Source organism: Euprymna scolopes, chromosome 25 (genome assembly GCF_053919585.1).
Source record: "Euprymna scolopes isolate OS-2025 chromosome 25, ASM5391958v1, whole genome shotgun sequence".
NCBI classification, from domain to species: domain Eukaryota; kingdom Metazoa; phylum Mollusca; class Cephalopoda; order Sepiida; family Sepiolidae; genus Euprymna; species Euprymna scolopes.
The window spans coordinates 29,391,075-29,408,671 of record NC_136506.1 but is presented as its reverse complement, the minus strand read 5'-3'; the positions used below and the strand labels follow the sequence as shown (position 1 = coordinate 29,408,671).

Below are 17,597 nucleotides of genomic sequence, written 5' to 3'. Positions count from 1 at the left end.
AATTATAAACGTTATAATTTTGTTATAACAGTTCAAATAAAGACCGAATAAAACTTCTATTTTTATATTTGCTTTTTAAAAAAAAGCTACATTATCTACATATACAGTGTTGGTCATCCGAACTTTAAAATTTGTCTGACGTCACTTCCGTCGAATTGTTTTGTAAATAAAGACGTGTAGGCACTAGCAAGTCACCACAGAATTACTCCCCCCACCTATATGTAAAACGATGTAACTTTATTATAAATTAATATTATCAATATAACTTTTGTACCATTTAAAAGAAGGGCAAAGTGAACTAGTAATAATTAAAAAAAAAATTTTTTCCTCGAACGAAAATAATGAAATTGCGAGACGAAAATCTTGCTTACATAATTGGCACTTTAAAATAACGTTCCCATGTTTTTTTTTGTTTTTTTTTTTATTCAATTTTCACCCCAAACAAGGCACAGTGCCACTTTGAAGCAGGGGGCTACTATTAGGGAATTAATTACCGGGGTCATTATGAAGGGAGAAGAGTAGAAAGATGTTTGTTAACATTACACTTGAACTTCTGCATATCATTGCAGTTGGGAAAGCAGAATCCCGGAAGGGAGTTCCAAAGACCCGCAGTTCTGGGGAAGAAACTATTGGAGTAAAAGGCTTTCTTGCACCTAGGGATCTCCACTGTAAAGGGATGAGACTTAGTAGCTTGTCGGGTTTGTCGGGGGTAGTTACGTCGGGGAGGTACAAGTGTTTGCAGTTCGTCAGAGCATTCACCATTAAAGTATTTGTAGAACAGGCAGAGGGATGCAACATCTCGTCGATGGGACAGAGGTTGAAGCCTAGATGACAGTTCAGGACCTATCAGGTTGGCGACTCTTTTTTGAACCCTGTCCAGGAGCGAGAGACAAGAAGCAGATGCACCAGCCCAGATGTGACAACAGTACTCCATACATGGGCGAATGGTTGCCTTATAGAGGTATAGGATACTGGCAGGCGTAAGTAGTTTTCTAGCATGGTAGAGGGAGCCAACCTTCCTTGCAGCAGCCTTGGCAATGCTCTCAATGTATCTATTCCAGTTCATATTCCCTGTAAACGTTAGGCCGAGGAGTTTAAAAGAAGTACTTTCAGGCAATGTGTTCTTGGCCATTGCTATTGGTGGTAGAGAAGGTTTCTTGTAGTTATTGAAGGAAACAAGCTTAGTCTTAGCAGCATTAAATGAGACCAACCATTTTTGTCCCCATTCCACTACGGATTGAAGGTCATCCTCTAGTGTTTCTGCCATTTTCTTGGATATGTGTTCATTTGTTTTCCCCTCATATCTGTTATAGAGAGTGGTGTCATCGGCAAATATACCCATTTCCGAAACAATATTATCAGGGAGGTCGTTTATGAATATCAGGAACAATAGACGTCCAAGGATAGACCCCTGAGGCACTCGCGCATTTATGTCATATTGTTTGGATGTACGTCCGTCGAGGACAACTTTGATTTTTCTATTACTTAAGAAGGATTTAATTACGTTATGAATTCTTCCAGTGATTCCATATGATCTAATTTTCCTTAGAAGACCATCGTGCCATACCCTGTCAAAAGCCTTAGATATATCAAGGGCCACCGCTCTACCCTCCCCTGTTTTATCCAATGAACGGTATATACGTTCAGAAACTACAGTTAAGATATCTGCTGTTGTAGTAAGCATTATGAACGTGAAAACATACCCGTTTTTAATAAATCTAGCAAAAATCAACTAATAGTCAGATTTTCGTGAAATTTTCGATACTTATCCAGTTTAGAATGAAATTACATATAAAATGCAGTTTTTCTAAAATATGAGGGAAAATATTTTTTTAGTGCGTGTCCCCCCCCCCATATTTATTTTTTCGAAATTTGAACAAAATATATTTAAATCTATCGACATTTCTATTTATTATGAAACATAAGAGTTCAAATAAGTAAAACATTTATTTTTTTTAAATTTAAATACACATATTGAACAAAACATTACCTTGAAGTTGCAATTAAAAAATGATGCAAATATATTATGTTTTTTAATAGCGTTTTTTCGAGTTAATATATACTATAATCAGTTGAATTGCCAAGAAAAAGAAACTTAAAAATTAATTTTTAAAAGATTAAAATGATTAAAATTCCATTATTTCAAAATGTTCCGTTACAACAGATTTTTAATTGTTTAAATATTTTTATAAATATTAAGTTTTAATATAAACATGACTCTTGTCAGCTATTTTATCGCCAGATTAAAAACAATTTGAAAATATTATTGCACAAATATTAAGCATTTTGTAGGCTCCCCCCTCATATTTTCTATATCTCTTTTTACGAACAAAATATGGAAGCCCGTAGGTAACCAAATGAACATTCAGTAAAACCGTATTTCATATTTAATATACAAATGTTTATAATATTATTAATCGTTAAACTGTAAATCTTAAAACCTAACAAAATTATTACAAAGATTAATTATTAATTGCAGTTTAAAGAAGATAAACAAAGTTTTTTTTTTTTTTTTTTAAATCACTTCTGCTTTTCCATAGTTCGTATAGTTAACACAAATCTGACGTCACGGAAACATGCGGTCCATTCTTCACAATCGTTTGGCAGACCCTAAAGATGTGCGACTCTTAACGGAAGCCAAAGCTCTTAACAGGAGAAGGAGCAACCGGAAGTGAAGTAGAAGTAGGCACCGCCAAAAATGGCCGCAAAATCAAGTTGTTGTTGTTTTTTAAAACGAAATTACATTTATTAAAATCCATTATTTCTGAGTAACTTTTTTTTTTCCAGAAAGATAAAACCCTGAATTTTATCATATAGAAAACAAAATAATGTAAAATTTTTTCTACTATTTTTAATTAAATTTTAAATGTTAAATTTTCCCAAAAAGTTAACAATCGACATTTTTTGTCTTGCACAAAAAACGTACATAAATATTTAAAAAAAAAAAAAAAAAGGTTTTTGAAATAATTTATTTATTTATTGTCTAACTAAGATTTAGGATGATTTTCTAAGAGAATATGCAAAAATATTATAATATAAGTACCTGGATTTCAAATAATTCCACTTATTCATATATGTAACCAGTTATTTCGCGTCGATCTAGAGTCTAGATCGACACTGTTTACGTTTGCGTTTGATAAGAAGCAAACTATGGAAGACCAAACAGGCCAAAAAAACTTATTTTTCAGTGACGAAAATTTCAATGTATTATTAAGCTGAGGCTGGCCAGTACCAGATGGGTGACCATTTGTATGAGTTTGGTTTTTAATGTGTATGTGTGTGGGGGCCAGGCTCCCCAAAATGGGGGGGGGGGGAATTTAAAGCAGAATAAAAAAAAAATTATTTCAGCGCGTTTGGTCCACCGTAGTCGAAAGGCGGCAAACGTTTTCAAACGGGATCGAAAAAAATGATGCTATTTTTAACACAAAGGGCACAATATTTATCGATTTTTTTTTTTTTTTTGGTATCGATTCTTCAAAGCATGCCCTGTTTAATAATGGTCATGCATTATTCGGCTCGCTTAAAAAAAATTGTTAATTTATTTATCAAAGATTTTAAAATGGCTCTTTTCGTATAAATATTTAAAAAAAAATTTTTTGTTTTGCTTAACTTAAATTAATTATTTTACTTAACATATTCACCGAATTTCACACTTCAAAACTCAAAAGCGGGATAATTAAACACAATCGAAGTTCTGATATTCAGACGTCAAAATAAGGTATGCAAAATTTTTTTTTTTTTTTAAATCTATAATTCTATCTCTTCCAACAACACAATATGTTGTGTTCAGTTTCAGATGATTATTTTAAGCATATTTGTTCCCACTTCAAAACAAGGGGGGGAGGTTGTAAGCAAAAAAAAAATATATGTATATAAATATCGTTTATGAAAAATAAGTACACCGTTATAAAGTTCATTCTTCTCTTAATAATCGCTGAAAATTTCGTATTGATCGGATAATTACCTGATTTTTGGTAGATTTTTAAAAAGACGGTCCGTCAAAAAGTACTGACCTTTACAAAAAAAAATATCGGCCCAAAACAGTCGTTAATGGTGTAAAATAGACCAAATTTGGCCTTAAAAAGCCAATCTGTCAACTCTTTGAAAGGCCAAATTTTAAAAGCAATTTGGCGGCCTCGAATGTCGTACATTTAGACTAATAAAAATTAATTTTTATTCCTGGTTCTATTTCAGTCTTTGGGTTTAATGTGTTTTATATAAAAATAGGCAAATGCAGCGTAAATCATTTGACAGACAAGAAGTTATAAAAACTATTTTTATACAAAACACAGACCTAAAGGCTGAAATAAAACCCGGAAAAAAAAATTAATTTTTATTTTTTCAACATTTTTTATTAGACTAAATGTACGACAATCGAGGCCGCCGTATTGTTTTTAAAATTTGGCCTTTCTAAGGTTTGACAGATTGGCCTTTTTAAAGTCAAAGTTGGCTCTATTTACGCTCTTTCATGACCTATGTTTTTGGCTATCATATTTTTTTTTTTGTAACGAAGGAGCGTAAAAAGGCTAAATTTGGCCGTCAAAAGGGCCAATCTGTCAAACCTTAAAAAGGCCAAATTTTAAAAACAAAATGGCAGCCTCGATTGTCGTACATTTAGTCTAATAAAAAAATGTTGAAAAAAAATAGTAAAAATGAAATTTTTTCAGCCTTTGGGTTGGTCTAATAAGGTGTTTTATGTAAAATAAGTAGTTTTTATAAATTGTGTTTGTCAAATAATTTATGCTGCTAAACTACACGTTTACCGAATTCTTTCTAGATCGAAGCAATCCAAAGTTCCCCTTTCTGTGGAACTCTGGATTTTCTCCACATTAAAAAAAAAATGGCCTTATGTTTAACTTTGCTCTCGTGGAGAAGACAAGTAAATAGGAACATGGTCTGATACTTGTGCACTAACACCTCCAGCAAATTTAGAAAATCATTCTTAACGCAGACCTCCTCCCTCCCCATGTTAAGTCGTTTTGGTACTTATGCATTTATGTTACCGTGCTGAAATAATAACGTTATTATTTAGAAAGCTATTCATAACATGGAGACGGTTATTTCGTAATTATTTTGTACTTTCACCTAACAATTTGATAATAAAAAAGATGTAAAATTTCAATTTAATTTGAAAATACTATTTTAAAAATAGTACAATAACATGAGTGCACAAGCACTGTCTTTTTTTGCGCGGACGGAATTCTAAAATAACATTTTTTTAAATCTATTTGCTTGGGGATGTTAAAATGCACAAGTGCCCATCGTTTAAGTATAATAACAAGTTTCTTGAAAATCATGCTGAAATTTATTTCACTCTATATAGTTTACGTGACCGAAATAGGAATTAACCATAGAAGTTCAACGAGAAAGAAGCCCCCCCCCCCCCGCTTCGGCGGCACGAGGGGGGGGGGACAAGATCAAAGTGTAGTATCTGTTCCGGCAGATGCTGCAGCAAAGACTAGCTATGATTAGCAAAGACCATATGTGGGGGGTAACCCCACATATCTAATCTTGGTCACTGAAGGGGCAACCCTTCATGCCAACAGTTTCTAATCCAGCCAGCTCCCACTTCCCACTTCTCGGGAGCTGGATCCCCCTTTCCCTTATCTCCATATTCAAAAACGGCCTCCTGCCTAATTTGCTCAGTGGGGAAGCAAATAAATAAACTCCCCCACCCCACCGCCAAGGAAAAACAAGTATTTGAAATAAATAAAAATATACTTATGCAAAATACGGATTGTACTTTTTTCTTTCTTTTTTTTTTAAATCGTATTTCCACGTTTAATTAAAGTTGTATATGTTTTTTTATTCAATTGTAAGGTTAAAGTACAGAATAGGTACAAAACATCCTCCCCTCCCCATGTTAAGAATGGCTTTTTAAATAACGTTATTATTTCAGCACGGATCACACTCTCTGCATGAGTACCAAATTTTTAGATGAAAGTACACGATAGTTTGTTTTTTGTTTTTGTTTTTGTAAGTCCTCTCTCTCTCCCCCCCCCCCAGGTTAAGAATGTGTTTCTAAATAATATTATTTCGGCACAGTCCGTATTTCACATCAGTACCAAATAAGAATAACATTTTTACTTACTTTTAAACATGTTATTTAATTACCAATGTCTAATGGTTCCAATAATGATAAGCAAAAAGATGGTGATTCCGATTTCTGATTCTTTTTTTTTTTTCTTGCAAATTCTGTTTGAATTGAACTAAAGTTGTAAAAAATAACGTCGGTATAAATCATCCGTAAGTTGCATACACTGTATGTATACTTATATAAATATATCGCACAGTGTTCAAGTCATCCCTGAGGGGGGGGGGGATTATGTGCACAGTGGTCGTCAAATCTAAGATTGTAAAGAAACGTTCGTCAGTTTCACAGTGATTAAATAATATAGGTCAAAACTTTTACGTACGTCGAATACCACTTACCTACCCCACCCTCTCTTTTTGTCTCGAATAAGAAAAGACGGTGGAGCTCTTAACCCCTTTTCGTCTCCAACCCTTTTTTTTTATATATACATTTTACACGAAGAATAGTCAGGAGTCAAGAAATATTTACTCCCCTCACCCTGAAAAAAAAAAAAAAAAAAAAAGAAACGCACCTTGTTGCGAAAGGAAAGTTGTCGTGATCGCATCCGTCGGACGACCGGCTGGCTACAAATTAATCCAATAGGAGAGAGAAGATAACGCCTAGGATGATGGTCCTTCTAAGATCGAACAGAAATATTGGTCATCTTTATGATTAATGTTTTCACTTCATTTCCCGTTGCCTCTCGCCATTTTAAGAATGTTTTTTCTAAATAATAATGTTATTTATATATTTTGGTGCTAATGCAGAGAGTGGATCCGCGCTATTTTTTTTAAATCGTATTTCTATATTTAATTAAAGTTTTATATGTTTTTTTTTATTATTCAATTGTAAGGTTAAAGTACAGAATAGGTACAAAATACCCCCCCATGTTAAGAATGGCTTTTTAAATAATAACGTTATTATTTCAGTACGGCACTCTCTGCATGAGTACCATTATTTTTATTTATTTTATAAGCATTTGTGAGGAATAATTTTATTTATTTATTTGTGAACTGTTATCCTCATCTTCATAGTGTTTGTTGTTTTCAAAGCAGGCAAAATGTGGTGAGACAACACTTATGGAAGGCAGTAATTACTGGGGATACAGTTAAGAGAGCATTCCTATCACGTCGCAGTCACCTGAAGAAGGCCAGAGGAGGAGTTGGCCGAAACGTGGTGGAAACAATAACTATGAAGATAAGGATAACAGTCAGCAAATAAATAAATAATTTAGAAAAGCCCTTCATAATATGGGGAGAGGAGAGTCTTTCTTTATCTATTTTGTACTTCCACCTAGCAATCTAATAAGCAGAAGTTCTCGTAAACATCAATTGCAATGAAGAAGAAGCAACCGGAAGTGAAGTGGGAACAGTAAGTGTAATGATAATTGAAATCTTATACTCCACTCCAATATTAGCCCGAAGGTCTTAAATTTTTGGTACTCCTTGGGCGTTGAGTTCCATGGCGACCAGCATAAAAAAAAAAAAAAAAAAACAAGCGTTTGCTCCCTTCCTGGCACATGCGCACGTAATTTTTTTTTATTTACTTACGTTGTCATAGTAACTAAACGATTATTTGTCACATTATTTATTTATTTTGAAAACAAGTTTTACTTTTTATGAATATTAAAAGAAAAAAGTTACTAAACATCTACTTTTACAGACATTTGTTTTTAATTTCTCTTTAAATGACGACTTTTATCGACTTTTTTAAATAACATTTGCGGATGGGTAAAAAACAAACAAAAAAAAATAACCAAACCATTTAATGATAATTTCTCACTTTTACAAATATTTTTAACAAATAAATGTTATCAAAGTCAAGATACTGAGAAATTGTCAGTAACTGGTTTAGTTATCTTTTTCGTTTTTTGCCCATCCGCAAATGCTATTAAAAAAAAAAAGTCGTCATTTAAAAATAAATTTAAAAACAAATGTCTGTAAAAGTGAGACATTAATAAATGTTTAGTAACTTTTTTCTTTTAATATTCATAAAGAGTAAAACTTTTTTTCAAAATAAATAAATGTGACAAATAATCGTTTAGTTACTACGACAACGTCAGTAAATAAAAATGTTACGTGCGCATGCGCCAGGAAGGGAGCAACGCTTGTTTTTTTATGCTGGTCCCCAAGAACTCAACGCCCAAGGAGTACCTTTTTTTTTTTTTTTTTTTAATCACGACTCCAGGAGTAAAGAAACCAAGAAATTGTTTTTATTTTCTTAACTCTTCACGTGGTCAAAGTTAAACATATGGCCTGTTTTTTTTTGTTTTTTTTTTTTTTTTTGGTACTTGTGCACTTTACGGACCATGCTGAAGTAATGATGTTATTATTTAGTAAATCATTTTGGTACGGTTTTATTTGGTTTCCACCTTAACATTTTTTGCAAAAAAAAAAAAAAAAAAAATGAGCGTACAATAACCACCACTTTAAATATAAGGGATTACATTGTTTAATATCTGGAAGACTACTTATTTGCGGAAAATTTAAATACGATATTTGTTTTCAGCATACACGAAAAGGTGGAAACCAAGTAAAAGTTTACCATCATTTTTAACATGAAGAGGGGGTGGCTTTGTTAACTATTCTGTACTTTCACCTAACAATTTAATAAGCAAAGAATACCGTACAAAGAAATGAATTGAAACTCCTATCTAAAAAAAAAGAAAAAATACCACGCTTGTTAAACTGCACAATTACCGTTTTGAATCTAGTGAGAAACCTAAGTTCGTCAAAAGGAGCACTATAAATTGTCCCTATTTGCTTATCCCCCCACCCCACCCGCACACACAAGGGTAAAGTTAGACACGAAGTTGTTCTTTTTCTTTTTAATATGGAGAGGATCCAGCCAGCTAGCTCACACAAAAAAGCGACACTTTGCGACAAAAACTCAGTCTACAAGGATTTCTCCTTTACTGGATGTGGATAAAAAACATTAACTGTGTCAGAACAGATACTTCTCAAGAAAAACCAACACTAAAGCTAAAAACTGCATGCTGTACGTACCCGTGGCGGAAAGAAAATATCGTACACTAATGATCAATTGATCAAGTGGTTTTATCTTTATATGAAAAAAATCATTTTTAGGCGAATTTGAATTTTCCTATATCCCCGACCCTCGTCATGTTAAGAATTGCTTGCTAAAATCTCTCAAATCTTTGAATTATTTGAAATGATATCCTTTGTCCTGCAAAATGGCATCGAGAGATAGTCGCTCGTCGTTTAGCCATTACATTTGAATTTTCTATTGTTTTTTATTTATTAAACAAAACTACTTGTACGTGATTTTTGGTATATGATATTTTCCAGCACGATAAAGATTTTCTTTATTTTTGTTTATTTCATGAGAGATTTCATGAGTGTGTACACAACTGTGTATCAATAAAAGTTTACGTGTGTTTCTCGCCTCGACGTGACTTACCAATTATTTATTTATTTGGGTGCTTCTTCGGAAAAAAAAAAACGAAAATCAAAATATTGAATTTCAATTTATACCAATGATACCTACTTAATTGCGATGTCGTGATTAGTAAAATATCCCCAAATTACGAAAACCGACCGTCGAAAATTAATTATTAATGAAAATATTTTTCGAAGAAATTGCCAGTTATACTTAAATAATAAACAGAATTAACACGGGAGGTAACTGCAGTCTGTCTTGTCCCCCCCCCCCAAATGGCGGATGAATAATGGCTCGTGAAATCGTGAAAGTACATGTTTTCTGTAATGTAATATGTTTACTAATTACGGCATAACAATTGATAACATTGTTTTGTTTTGTCTTGTTTGCTAATGGAAATTCAATCTTACGGTTCTCTATTTTTCTTCTTATTCCAAAGAAGGGCCTTTATTTATTGAAATTAAAAAAAAAATGTGACAGCGTGAAGTACCAAAACTTAAAAAAAAAAAAAAAAAAAAAAAAAAAAAAAAGCGAGGACGAGAAAGAAAACGTGGGCCGAATGAGATGGCTGTGTGGCCCCGTGGTGGCAGCGAGATACTTTTAAACTGGTGTCGAGACGGCAGGGTTTTGTTAATCTCAGACGAAGTAACCTTTCCAAACAATGCTTGCCTCTTGTTTTATTTATTTGTTTTAGTAATAACTGCCTTTCGTTAAAACAACAACAACAAAAAAAGCCCAGTCGGATTTTTATTTCCTTCCTTTGTTCCCGCGACGTTACACTACCAGGACGTTTATTTAACAACACGCAGACATCCTGACCTTTTGTCTTCGACCATATTCATGAATATATTCCTTTACTAACACTAGTTCACCACAGAATTAACCCCCCTCCCTCCCTATATGTAATATACGATGTAACTTTAATGAAAGTTAATATTATCTGTGTTTCTTCGTTATTAGAACGAAAATCGAAATACTGAATTTCAAGTAAAACCAACGGTATGTACCTTATCTAGGAATACTCCTAGATAGGTTTTGTATCGAAAATTCAAGAAATCCGATTAAAGGTTGAACAGTTCGATTTCGACAAAAGTCAACACTTTTATACAGCCTAACATAGACAGAGTACAAAATAGACTTTGTGGCTTAGTGGGGGATGCCCTTTTCTCTACCCTGCAACCTCTCTCCCACAGAAGAGACGTTGCGAGCCTATCCTTGTTTTATCGTTATTTCCATGGCAGGTGCTCGTCTGAACTCCAATCTCTGGTCCCTACTCGCCAATCTTTCACGAAAAACACCCGTCTAGCTGAATCCACTGTGAAAAATTTCCCCCACTCTATATCTGTGCCTAAATCAAAACGCGGATTCCATGAACAAAGCTTCTTTCTTAGAACTGCACGCCTGTGGAACTCTGTTCCGTCTGCCTGCTTCCCACCGGACTACAACTTGGATGTCTTAAAGTCCAATGTTAACAAATTCCTAATGAACCGCCTCCTTAAGTAAACACTTCATCAAATCTCCACACTAACGTAATGTACTTGCAATAACCCTTATCCCTGGGTGGCTTCCGGGCCTTGATAAGTGGTGATCACTGTGTAAAAAAAAATAAAATAAAAAAAATCACAAGTGCATTTGAAAAGTTTTATTATCGAACAAGTAGAATATCCCAGCGTATAAAATCAACAATACGTTCTTTGATAAGGCAGGGGCGCGTTTAAAATGAATATTTTTGTTTAGAGCACTATTGAACCACTATACTTGACTTTTTCATTTTGAATTTTGATTCAAGCTATTATATTAAAATAATTATATTAAAACAAACAATTATATTAAAATAATTTCGTAAAATCAACAGTGGCCTCTCTAAAGTACAATGTAGACTATAATGAATTGTGAAGCAAGTCACTTCGGGGAGGTATGCAAAGTTTCCTTCTAAGAAATCGCGGTTGGTTCCTGACTGGAGCAGGCAATCGATTGATTTGATTCACGAATGGGGGATTTCACGGATTTCGATGACAATAAAAGTATTGGAAGTGTGGAACATTCGTTGATATTAATTCAATCCCAAACAACTTCGGGTCTCGCTGCTAGTTATGGAATAAGAGCCATTGTCAAGATACAACTGAAGAAGGTCGGAGGTTACATCGGCCAAAACGTTGTGAGATTAACATTGAAGATGAGAACAGTAGTCCAAACAATGAAAAATAACACAAGTCAGAATTTCGGTAAAAGAAACCGGTGGGCGGTGGACTTAGCAGAAAGCCAACAAACGAAAAAAGAGGTAAAGAAAAAAAAAAAAGTCAAATAAATATTACCATAACCAATAAAAGTTATTTTTATAGCTACCTGGTTAATTTTGGGTGATTTAAAGCAGTTTTAAATGGCCTTTCTTTCATCTCAAAAAATCACTTTTTACGAAAGGATTAGCAAACAAAGATGGCCGCCGCCATATGAAGAATGTCAGCGGCCATCTTTATTTGCTAATCCCTTTGTAAAAACAGTGATTATTTGAGATGAAAGAAGGTAATTTAAACCTACAAAAAAAAAAAAAAATCAGGTAGATATTGGTTATGGTAACATTTATTTATTGTATATTTGATTTTTTGACCCCCCCCCCATTTTTTTTTTTCGTTTGTTGCCTTCTCTAAGTCCCCAGAAACCGATTTCAGAACAGAGTTTTTCCAGTTAACGCCAAAGCATTGACACAACTGACTGTTAAAAGAAACGTGAGCTTTCAAACGATTTTTTTTTACAAGGGAGTCACCACTTATCAAGGCCCGAAGGCCACTCGAGGATAATTATTAATGAGCCTATAGTGGTCAGCAGGACAACAGCATAGTAATGATTAGTAGTAGAAATAGGGTACAAATATATTCTTTAGAGGGATGGATCAATAAGTATTTGTCCACATTGGACTTGAAGACAATCATATTATAGTGAAGTGCTTCAATATCCTAAAAATGACAAAGCTGAATGTACATGTACAGTTATGAGCGTTACAAAATATGATGGTATGAATCGCTATCACATAATCTTCTTTAATATAAATCTCACCTGTCTGTTTAAATGTATGTATGTATGTTTGTTATGTCAGGTCATGTCATATGCTATTGGTACCATGTAAGCCAGTACTACCTGCCTCATGGTCGGGTCACCGGCGACTAAACTGGTTCCCCCACCAGACTTGTTTGGTTAGGAGGGCGGCTAGTCTCCCTGAAGGATTAAAATCAAGACCTTCCAAAGGGCGAATGAACTCCTTTTCTGGGTCAACGGCCAACTAGCACCGTGTATATTTGTGTGTGTGTATATGTGTATTGGGGTGGAGAGGGCTACCGTAAGACGTGGTGAAGGCAACCTTTCTAGGAGAAGCAAATCTCTGATTTAAAAAAATCATAAAGCGGGAGACCAGTACCCGCATTAAGCTGGTCTGCAGTTTAATTTGTTGCTGGCTATCTTGCTCTTGCTTGTTGCTGGATCTCAACATTTTGAACCGAGAGAGAGACTTAGCTGTCGTACAAAGCTAAGACTCTGTAACATCATCTTTGTATAGATACTCTCTCAGGCATTTGGGCTCATGAATTTTAAATGTCTGAGGGATTGGCACTCGTCTGACAAGAGACGTTGCAATCATCATGTATGTTTGTATATATGTATGTCTGTCTAAAACTTTCGATAGAGGCGACGGATTTTCACAAAATCAGTATCATTTGGAAGTCGACCCTTCGGACGACAAATATTGAAAAATTAGCTAAAAACATTAATTCCTTCACCCTCGACTGGGTACTTTCTACAAGTAGGGGTCGCTTTTTTCCCCCAATATTTTCGAAAGTCATCCTTTCTTTTCGATTAACTAGCTTTAATTTAAACCTTCGCCACTTCCAGTTTGGCGATGGACGCAACGGCACAGATGTCACGTTTTTTTTTTTCACGTTCTTTTCCTCTTTTGTGGTATGGGTTCAAGCCTGCCTGCCTACTACCACTTTTTTTTTTTCGCTCAACACACACCTCCAAACATCCGGGCAATGCCAGGCACCCAGGCTAGTTCTACAATAAAACACAGAAACTAACTGAATGAAGATCCGTAAAGCGAAATAATCTGTATCCCTCCTTATATATAAAAGGCACTTTGTATGTATATGTGTCTGCGTGAGTTCATTTTCTATAGACTACAAAACGGCTGGGCCGATTTTTAAAAAAATTTCACACAAATGTACCTTATGTGTCTGGGGATGTTTTTAGATAGATTTTGTATCGGAGTACCTCCAATAAGTATTAAAAATTAATAATTGAAAAAAAATCTAATTAAAGAAGGAACAGTCCAATTTTAACAAAAGTTAACACTCTTATACAGCCTAACATCACAAGTGCACTTGAGAAGTTTTATCATCACACAAGCAGAATAACCCAGCATATAAAATCAACAGTAGGTTCTTTGATAAGATGGGCGTGTTCAAAATGAAAATTTCTGTTTAGAGCACCATTGAAGCATGATGCTTGACTTTTGTATTTTAAGCTTTAATTCAAACCATTATATAAAAAATAATTTTATAAAATCAACTGTAGGTTCTCTACAGTGCAATGCAGGCTACAATGTATTGTGGCCCATGCGACTACGGGGAGGTATGTGAAGCTTCTTCCTAGTGCACCATGGTGGGTGCACGACTAGAGCAGGCAATCAATCTATTTGATTGAAAAATGGGTGAATTTCACTGATTTTGATGACAATAAAAGTATTGGGAGTGTGGAACATTCGTTGGTCCTCATTCAATCCTTGGCAACATCGTGTCTCCCTGCTAGTCTATAACTGTAGATCATTTTATTTTTAATATTTTTACCTCAAACAAGTCATACTTCCACTCAGATATAAGGGACTACTGTGATTAGGAGCCAGGTTTATAGAAGTGCATCCTAAGTAGGGAGTTGCCCAACAAGATGTTTGTTCACATTACATTTAACTTTCTGTATGTTGTAACAGTTGTGGAAAAAGGGAGCAGAGAGGGGATTATCTATGTTATATTTCCTTTTTGTCTGTCTGTCTGTCTGTCGATTCAATATTTTCTCAGAAACTAGTGGGCCGAGCTGACGGAAATTTTGCACTAACCTTTGCTATGATTAGTTGTAGCGACTTAAGTATGATATGGTATTTGTTCGATGAACAGTTAGGGATTAATACGGATCAATATTTCATGCAAAAATTAGCACAAATTTAACCATATTCAACCATCAATTTGGCATAAAGCACTCATTCTACGTCAACAGGCTATAACTTTTGCCTGTTTGCAAATGGTTAAAGTTTAGTCATGCATTTTTACATGCACTTCTGATGTAATAGTCGTGGATGTTTAGGAAGGATGAATCAAGTGACATTTTTTGTCTTTGGGATGACTTCACCGAGAATTGAACCTTAGTCTCCATAACAAACATACTAACCATTGTGCTTAATGACTTGCCTCAATTATAAGTACAAACAAAATGATCTAGGTCACAGACGACATCATGTTTGTTATTCAAATTAGTCCATTTGTAAACCTTTCTTTCTTTTTTTTTTTACTTAAAAAAATATTTCACTGTAGATATTACATATTCGTCTATGAGTTTCAAATGGTTTACACTTTTCAGCCACTGAGAATTTGTTCATAGATCTCTGGTCAAGGGTGGAGAATGGTTCCACCTATAGCAGTAGAACTACAAACAGCAACAACGGTTGACGGAATAAGTTCCGACTCAAAGTCAGCAGAAAACGGTATTAAGCCAAAATAGGTTCCAGATATAAAATATTTCCTGTTAATCCCGGTTTTGATTAAAAAATAAAAGTCCTTGTCAAACTCGGGAATCTTTCTGCCAAATGCAGGAACCTTTGTGTCGAACTTAGGGAATTGCACGTCTGCAAAGACTCGTGGCATAGTGCATAAAGTATTTGGTAAGAATTCAGTTGTAAAGTTACTCTCCTGAAATGAGATTGTGAATTATTTGGGAGTTTTATCCAGTTGTGGCTGACGAAACGAGAGCATGCTACCTCCGTGGATTAAATAATAGGGTTGCATTCGAAATTTCGTGCAAATTCCCAAGTTCGAGTCCAACAAGAGACACCTGAAGAGGATCAGAGGTTACACTAAACGAAAGATGAAAATGACACTTAATATGAGAACAGTATTCCGAATAATCCAAATCCTTTATACACACAATGTCATTGATTGATCAGAAAAACACGTCATCAGCATAACAAGATGTCTTTCTCTATAATCACCGTTTCAAATAATCACGAGCCCCTTTCCACTGCAGGCACAACACATAAATCGATTGAAAATCGATTTTTTTTTCACCCCTTTATGATCTGAATTATGATGTAGCTGATTAAAAAATTATTTATCGTCAATTTTAGTTAATTGAAAGAGTAAGAATACTATGATTGTTTTCAAACTGGAAAAATTATGAAGTTCAATAGTTAAACTACCACTGAGAATTTTTGCATTCCATAAACTTGCCTTGATTATTATTTAAAAATAAAAAAAGGTTTGTTTATGACAACAAACGAAATCCTCCATTCTTTCAGACAGATGGCGGCATACTGAATGTAAGCAATGGACAGTTGCAACCTGGAAGTATGTGGCATCTACCCAGATACTAAACTAATACGTACAAGGCATGTTTGAATCAATTCCCATTTTACCTTTGCTGTTATATTTTATTTACGACTGAACGAATTAGTTCAACCAGGTCACAAAAGGCTAAGAAGACAGACCGATGTCTGTTAAAACTAACTGAACAGTTTTTAATGATGTGCATTTTCTTAACATCCGGGTCAAAAGAACAATGGGTGATTTTGCTTGTGATTAGTTCCTTCTATTACAGCATTTTATTTGCCTTTAGGTTATAGTCAGCTAACGTACTTCCTAATTTCCGGCGTAGCGCTACCAAAAGCAGTGACAAGGCAAATCAGTTCCTTCACTTTTATTGCTCTTCAGTATTTCTACCTTAAACTATATCCGATGGTGAGGCCCCAGCTTGCGGGCTTTAGGGAGTGTGGAGCCACCCTTTAATTGCCATTGCTCCCAGGTCCACTCTGACCCGGAGTAGTAGCACCTGTTAGGGTCCCAACTATGGCTTAAATAGAAACTGACTTAAAAAAAAACAAATATACTCTAGTAAAAAATTGTTCTTCAAAATCAATGGATTCGGCATTAAATAACCTGAAAAGGGTTGATATGCCGTAAAACAAAAACAAACACAAACATCAGTATTTCTATTGTGAAGCGATTTATTTAAAGAAAATATCAAAAAGGACATTACTGCAAAGTATACAATAAAAAATAATAAAATTATACAGATTAAAATAACAAAATTAGTCTTTAGAAGCAATTTTGATAACAAAATTATAAAAATAAAAGTTTTTATTTTATTTGAAGTTTTATAAGAAATATATTTATGAAACTAGAAAAAAAATTTTTTTTTCATTTTAAAAATAATTTTTTTCATTTTAATTCATATAATAAATATATGTTTATTAAAGTATAAAAATAGAATTATCAAAATCAAAAGAACAAATAATTTATAGGCGTATGAAAAAAAAAAGTGAAGGAACTGATTTGTCTTGTCACCGCTTCCAGTAGGGCTACACCGGAAATTAGCAAGTATGTTAGCTAACTATAATCTAAAGTCAAATAAAATGCTGTGATAGAGGGAACCGCTTACAAGCAAAATCATTCATTAACCTTTTTTCCCTGGATAACTATGTTAAGAAAATCATAATTAAAAACAAGACAGAAGAAACGCAGCCTCATCTATCCATTAAACAATCTACCAGAGGTGGTAGTGAGTTGAGTAGTCACGATGCTTTCCATATTCAGGTTCAAATCATCTTAGACAAACAGTCAGACTGTCCATAGATGTAAATATCTATCTTTTTACATGGTGTTGTGTAGATGTAAGACGAAATGAGACTGAAGATTTATATAGCTTGTATAAAGCTTTATTCAGCTAAAAAGAGCGCCGGCAAAAAAACAAGGGGAAAGAAAGATGGCCGATCGCTGCTACTACTGTCTCCCAGAAGGAGAGAGAAACAGGGGAGGTAATTCGGGGTAGGGAAGAAAAAGAAGAGTTCTTTTATTTTCAGGTCATTCTCCGC

The 17,597-nt window shown here is 34.4% G+C and overlaps 1 protein-coding gene across 8 annotated transcripts in view; it reads right to left on the bottom strand.

Annotated features, from left to right (window-relative positions):
- The window catches only part of LOC145247308 (uncharacterized), a 537,232-nt gene that overhangs the window by 470,034 nt on the left and 49,601 nt on the right, over positions 1–17,597 (bottom strand). Inside the window, exon 1 of one of the 8 annotated variants that reach the window (XM_080108935.1) lies at positions 6,606–7,376. The exons of 4 other annotated variants lie outside the window; for them this stretch is intronic. The gene's annotated coding sequence lies outside the window, so the exon portion shown is untranslated. Of the gene's footprint in view, positions 1–6,091; positions 6,397–6,605; positions 7,377–17,597 lie in introns of those variants that run through there. 3 more of the 8 variants (XM_080108931.1, XM_080108934.1, XM_080108930.1) reach the window with 3 other exon arrangements.